Here is a 7482-nt window from a genome sequence, read left to right as displayed (position 1 = left end):
CTCCTAAAATGTGTGTTTCAGGCAAAGTGAAAAGGATTTTCACTGGGCTAACACCACCCTAATCTCCCACTCCATCTCAAAAGCTTGAGCTATTGCAAAGCACGTCTGAAAATTCAAAATGAGAAGGCATTAGAGGCTTTCAGATGGGGCAGGGAGAAGCTACATCACCATGACTGCACAAACCACTGCTCTTGGCACTTCAGAAGCAACTTTGGTTTGAAACACCCACCTAGCTGAGGACCCTGCGCTCCTGCTGGACAAGGCCTGGTGATACTATAAACAGCAGCAAATAGCTTCTTGCAGTGGAAAATATTGGACAGCCTTAAGTACAAATACACATTCACCCACATCCTACCATGTCCATTAATGCAGGTAATGTTACCGCAATTAAAAACCGTACATTTTCCAAGAAACCACAGTTAACCCATCTGTTTAGAATAGCATATCAGAATAACATCTCAGATGCCACTATGTGGTAAGCACTGGCGAATAACACTGTTTTTAATGGTAAGTACTGCATGTAACAGTCTCACTTGAAGACCTTTGTGCACTAAGGAATTTTCCTTCTGAATAGTTCCATTTAACATCTGCATTTTCATTTAATTCGATGTCCAGCAGAAATACGCATGAGTCAGAGTCAGGTGTTTTTATTATCCTCTGCTTAGGGTAAAGGATTACACTAAAATAGTCTCAAAATCTCACTGAAGGCCATTTGGATTTTTTCAGACCTTTTCTGAACCCACCTCCATAGCTACACCCACCACATTGCCACTTGATGAGCTGCAGTTGCCACCCATTAAAGGATGTTTATATAGGGCACTTCTATAGGACACAGCAGCACCAAATGAATGAGACCAGTTGCTCTGGGTAGTGCACACTGCTAGGCAGCATCATGCACTGACCCTCAGCCTTCCTCCCTCTGTGTTGCTTCATGCCTTATTAAGGCCCAAAGTCCTGTCTGTAAGTTGAAAAACCTGCTGGAAGTTTTGGTCCAACGCTTGCCCATATATACCTTAGATCATGGAGGGAAATAATGCAATCTTTAAAAAAAAAAAAGAAACTCCAGGAGAGACTAAGGTTACAGTGACTCTGATGTTCACGGCCATCCATCACCTGTTTTGCATTTGGGGGAAAAAGACTTTACAGACAATATCTTATTTATTGGTAACACAGAAAAGAATATATTTGCAGGTGAGCCTAATCACAGAGACAGAGGCTTCACATTGCTGCTTTATACAGAGGTAAAACCCTCTCTGCTGGCAGGCTACCAAGCAGGAGGGCAAACATCCACCGTGTGTAGGAGGCCTTACAAGCACCGTGGATAATAAATGCCAGTCAAGCAGGTATTTTTGGTAAAGTATGAAATAATTCTTCTGCCTAAAGCTACGAATTTCCTCAAAAAGTTTACAAGGAAGAGATGGAAACAAAGATTTCTGCTTTTATGTCCCACTTTGTTACAAAGTCCCTTTTTTGCTTGTAGATAAAACAATTCATCTTGCTAGGAATACATTTTCTTCCTGTTTATGGACATGCAAAATGGCTTTATTATAACTAGACATTATTATGTTTGTATCATTTATTGACATCTCTGAAGTCTTTTAAGAACCATGGATGAAAGGTGCTATACAAGTGCCAAGTACATCATAAATTATTAAATGTTTCTTCAAAATCTGCTTGCTCGGTCTTCGTTTCATCTACTGATACCAGATTTGAGAGTGAGATATATAAAAGGCCTTTATGAAACTTTCCCCTCCTCACCGTAGTGCCTGTGCTGTGCGGGATGAGGCAGAATCAGAATATATGAGAATATATGCCGTTTTCTGCAAGGCACAGCAGACGCTTCCCAGGTGACCTGAAGCCACCCTGTAGCTGAGAAACTTTGCAGGCCTCTCAGTTCTCTCAAATTGAGATGGAAAGAAGGAGAGAAGGAAGGAAGGAAGGAAGGAAGGAGGGAAGAAAGGAGGGAAGGAAGGAAGGAAGGAAGGAAGGAATGAAGGAAGGAAGGAAAGAAAAAAGAAGGAAAGAAAGAAAAAGAAAGAACGAAAAAAGAAAGAAAAAGAGGTAAAGAAGAGAAAGAAAGGAAAGAGAAAGAAGGAAAGAAAGAAAGAAAGGAAGGAAAGAAGGAAAGAAGAAAAGAAAGAAAGACAAAGAAAGAAAAAGAAGAAAAGAATGAAAGAAAGAGAAAGAGGTAAAGAAGAGGAAGAAAGAAAGAGACAAATGTATAAGTTGATTATTTGCAGTTACAGCATTTGAGTTTGTGTCTTTCAGAGTGCCCCTGCAAGGAAGGGATCCTGAGGGCAGCGAGGTTAAAAGTAAGCAGCAGCCGCGTACAGCCCTGCCGTGCCGCTGTGAACAGCCGTGCCCGGGTGTAGCAAATTATGCAGCTGCTGCTGGGCATTTAAAATGTATATGAACAAGCTGTCAGTCCAAGATCTAAAACTTATTCAGTTATTCAAACTAATTCATTTCCATCACCCAGCTCTGACACCCCTGGCACTTGCTGCAGACCATTTTAATGGGACATGATACGTAAGTGCAAACACCTGGGAGGCAGGCAGCAGGGGGATTTTTCTGATACAACAGTCATCACCGTGGTTGTTAACAGCACTAGCATTTATGTGATCCTAATTACACTGTAGCGTAAGACAGGCGAGGAAGGTTCACACTCCTCTCCCTGTGCTGTTCTCACACTGTCTGCAGGCTCCTGCCACCCCATGCGTCCCCCAGCACCCCACATATCCCCCCGCTGCCCCATACGTCCCGCACAGCCTCCACCAAATGTCACAGCTGGCTGTGCTGCCTTGCTTGTCCTGTCCACAGACACGGGCAACACATTTCATGTCTTGAACGTCCCTGGTAGGGCTTACATCAGTTTCATTCAAGCCTTCAGCATCTCTTAGGTGAGACCAAGATACCAAAGAGGAGCCTGAAAGAAAATTACTTTTTGCAAGAAAATATTTAAAGTAGTGAACTTTCCCCTCTGTTAGTTAGCCTTCATTTAACCACAGTGCAGACTATTGTGACTGTTAGCAGATCTGATACAGCCACTCACCATATTTACATTCATTTATCTTCGCGAGAGTGATAAGAGCATGGAAGGAGGTCTTGCCTTGAAACCAATCCCAGTTTATGCTGAAGTTCCCATCTGCAGATGTCGTCCTCCAAGATTTTCAAACACCAGTAAAGTCTAGACATGGACGTTATGGTTCCAAAACAATATTGCATTAATTGTGCATGAAGATGAATTACAAACTGCCGCTCTGGTAGATCCTTAAGTACGGTTACTAATGGGGCTGGATCCAGCAGGGTCCTCACAGGGCTGAATCTTGGGCCAACATTGTTTAATTGGTTTTTAAATCAATATTCCAAAACATGGTATAAAATCTTTGACGGCAGCGTCTGCAGGTGGTTACCCAGCACTGAGAAGTTAGTAGGATGGTTGTGGCTGCTTACCGAGCTGAGCTGAATGCCACATTTCAATGATTTTTGGGGTATGTAGGAACCCACCGCCCCAATGGGATAATTCAAGCAGGATCCAGGGAAAGCCTGGCTCGCATGTGCCATGCGGGCTCAGTGCGCACCCCACCTTGAAGGGAGGTAGTGGTAGCCGTGTCTCTGTACACAGCCTTGGTCATGGTCAATGCATGTGGGAGAGGGAGCAAGGTGATTTTTGGCCTTGCTGAGGCACATGGTCCAGCTGCCAGGGATGTCAAAGCAGTGCCCCAACGCCTCTGCATCATGCAGGCTGCATGTTGTTTGCCTGCTGCGATGTGGCCTTTGGGGTGTGAGATGGCTGAGCCCAGCTAAAACCTCAGCCTGCAGAATGCACAGGGGGGGGCACCAGACAACTTAATAGCCTGTGATTTACTGGGGGCCAAGCTGAGATTACTTAATGTTCACTACTTAAACTCTCTGGGGCTCTGCTGAGATGCCGTTGCTTACACCGACGCTGCACCCACCAAGGTAAAAAATCCAAGGTGGGGGAAGGCAAAACAGAGATGAAGGGACTTAGTATGGGTTTTATATCCCTTTAATGGCCAAGCCAAGTGCAGAACCCACTTGCCCTGCCCCCAGCCTTGCACCCAGGCTGAGCCTTTTACTGTGCTTTTGCAGCAGCACTGGAACAGAAAACCACCTTCTAATGAAGTTTATGTGATCAAGTAGGTTTCTTAAATACAATGGTAGTTTTCAGCAGCTTGTAAAGCAATTCTTCATTTGCTAGTGAAGGTTACCTTTGCCTGTAAGAGGGTCGTTGATATTTTCTTTTATATATGTATATAAAGCTTTATTTTGCAGCTTCTTCGTCCACACAAGTCTACTGTGCCAGTTCATTTAAAATAAGGTGGAGACCCAGCCTTCTGCCTTGAACAGGATGTGCTCCTCCAAACACAGAAAGCTGCAGGGCTGGGAGTGCACCAGGGCATTTCAGACCCAAAGGAGCCATGTTATTCATGTTCCGCCTTCCCAAAACATGCAGCTGAAAAAGAAAAGGGGAAAAAAAATAATATCATCCTTTAGAAGACATTTTTGATAGGGCTGATATACAGGTTAACCCTGGACTTTGTTTCATCACATGAACATAGGGCAGTAAATTGCACAGCAATGCAAACACCAGTCTCCTCTGCTCTCGACATGTAGGCTTTCCTCCACTGGGAACTATGCCGAGGGGATCCCAGAGTGGGTCCGCTGCGTCCTTCTGACACACCAAATGTTTTGTGGAGTGAACAAGCAATGCTATATGTCAGAGCAGTAGGCAGAAGTCCTTTTGACTTTATTTTGCATTGTGCATGAGTACAAACAGTGATCGTGGTCAAAAGATTAGATACTGCAGGTCCCTGGAATTTTCCTGATGAAAGATTACTTTCTTTTGGCATTTGTTGTGCATCTCAAATGAATCTGTTACCAGAACAGAAAAAATGTTCCTGCTTGTTTTCAAATCAACAGTATTTTCACTTACAATTAACATCTTGTAGCTGTGCAAAAAAAGCAATAAACATGACTGTGGGGCTTGTTCATTTTGCCTTTCAGAGGTAAAACCTATACGTATCTAAAATATTCCCATATTCCTTTGCCAGACTCACTGAAAAGAGCACAATTCACTTCTAACGATGTAATTATAATTTTCCCACATTAAAGGGCTTTATTTGCTTAGGTCTTTTTGAATGATTGTGTTGCATGTAATAGGAAGACTAAGCATCATTAATTCATTATCTTATTACTATTTAACATGTAAATTGCAGTAGGGCACGAAGGACCTTATAATGCAAACATCAGCCCTTCAGAAATGCAAAGCATACAGTCGACTTGCGATTCCCAGCACAGGGACACCGATTCCCAGCACAGGGACACCGGGGACTGACGGAGCGAGGGGGAATTACCGGACGACAGGAGGATGGAGCCCCAGCAGTCTCCTAGCCGGTTCCTTTCTTCTTTCCACCCCTTTGCACATTGGGACCAAGCACCTACTGCCTGAATACCCCAGGGACAGATAAGAGAGAGAAGCGTCCCCTTTGTCCCACACTCAGCCTGCATTGACGGCTTTGAATTTAGATAGTGCTCGACAGAGCCCTGCGGACTGGTGCTAGCCAAAATAAGCAGGGCAGGACCAATTCAGAAACAATAGTCTCTCTCTCTCTCAGTATGTATATAGGTGAGGAGATAAATTCAGGTTTTGGGTTTCAGGCCACTTTGGGGAAGGTAGGGAAAATGCAGGTTGTGATCACATCTGGTTTTGCCTGCTCTCCCAGTAAATGAGGGGTATGTGTAGGAATAGCTGGTAACAGCCGAGTTTCACCTAAAATAGCAGTAGGTCACACTCACACGATGCTTTTCAAAGAGGCCAAGGTCTGCTGCTAGCTGCAAATGGGGAGAGCAGCATGTGGGAAGCAACTCAATTGACAGGCAAGGACCCGAGAGGTCACGTAATAGGGTTCAAAGTCTGTTTAACCATGCAAAGCTGAGCTGGGAAAGTGCCTATTAAAGCATCAGCTAGGTGAGGCGCAGCTTTCTGCGTCACATCACGCTGCCTGGGCTAAATTGCTGGAAAAGCAAACCCTCCACACAATGCCCGTGCCATTAATGGGTCTCGTCCCGGCGCTGCCCCCCACCATTACACACGTGGGCTCACAGCCTCCCCACCACCCTGCCTGACATCCCCCCTTCTCCACATCCCATGGGGAGAGGGAAACGGCGAGAGCAGGCATGGGCAGCTGCAGACGGGCTCCTCATAAGAAATCCCGGGGATCTGTGTAGTTCGCATACTCAGACCTCTGGTCCCCGGAGGGCTTGGATGCATTTTGCAAGGTGCTTTTTGCCTCCTGCACAGACAGGCTTGCAGCCTGCCCTCTCCTTGCAGGCTGTGACAGAGGGAAACGCTTTGTGTGGCAGCTCGCTGTGAGCACTGGAGAGGCAGTAGAAGTCAGGGGCTGCAAAGCCCAGGGGGTACCCCTTGCGAAGTAGCCAGGAGGGTCATGCAAAGGCTCATCATCTGCCTTTTGGGGTGTCCCAGCGTAAGGAGAAGAGCAAAGCAGAAGATGGGGAGGAGGAAGATGGCTAAACACACGTGGTGACGGTGCTCAAAGCCTCATGGCATCGGCAAGGACTTGCACAAAGTGCTGGGACACAGTCCTCCCCTGCCCTTGAGGACTCAGGGGTGGTGGGGACAGGGTGCAGGGCAAGGGGAAGTTCCTGTGCCTGGGTCCCACCAGACAACCTCACCAGCCCACCTGTCTGGGAAGCTACAAGGCATGTTTCATCCACTGGGGGGGATTATTTAAAGGATAAAATGCCTGAGGGACTCCAGGCTTGAGAGGACAGAAAACATTTGTCTAAGCTTATTTCAGGGAAAATAATACATTTCCAGCACAGTTAGATGTGAATGCAGACAGCTTTTAACCTATAAAAGCACACAAACAAACCACGCAACAAGAGCAGTTCAAAGACATCTCATTTACTTAGAAGCAGAAACTGCATTCATTCAAAGACATGACAATAAAAACCTAGAGGATGAAGAGGCTTAAAAAGGGACATTTTAAACAATGTTTAACCTAGTCCTGAAATACTTCGGCCAACATTTAGATAAAAGCTGAAGAGAAGGAAGAAAAAAAACAGTAATTCCTTTGAATACTTCCATGAAACAGCTCTGCTTTTATTCCTAGTTTGTTACGCTTCAGAACTATCTTGAATTAGCTCTTTGTTAAATCAGCTGAGTCTTTCCTGTTAGTCCAAAATTATGGGTCAGATAGGAATTATCCACCCCTTTGTTTTATAAAACAGACTATTTGACAAATGCTGTTGTGTTTAGAAGTCTTAATTTTATTTCATCGTATTGTTTTATTTTGGCTGTTAAACTCAGTCCAAATAAACCTCAGGTACCCTAGATTTAAAAAAAAAATTAAATGGTCATTATTTGAATTGTAGAAATTCATTCCCCAGTCTTCTGCAGTTCAATATATGTTCAGGGCTTGTGTGCATGATTTATGT

This window comes from Charadrius vociferus, unplaced genomic scaffold, assembly GCF_000708025.1.
Source record: "Charadrius vociferus isolate BGI_N301 unplaced genomic scaffold, ASM70802v2 scaffold334, whole genome shotgun sequence".
NCBI classification, from domain to species: domain Eukaryota; kingdom Metazoa; phylum Chordata; class Aves; order Charadriiformes; family Charadriidae; genus Charadrius; species Charadrius vociferus.
Note: the sequence above shows the minus strand (reverse complement) of the source record.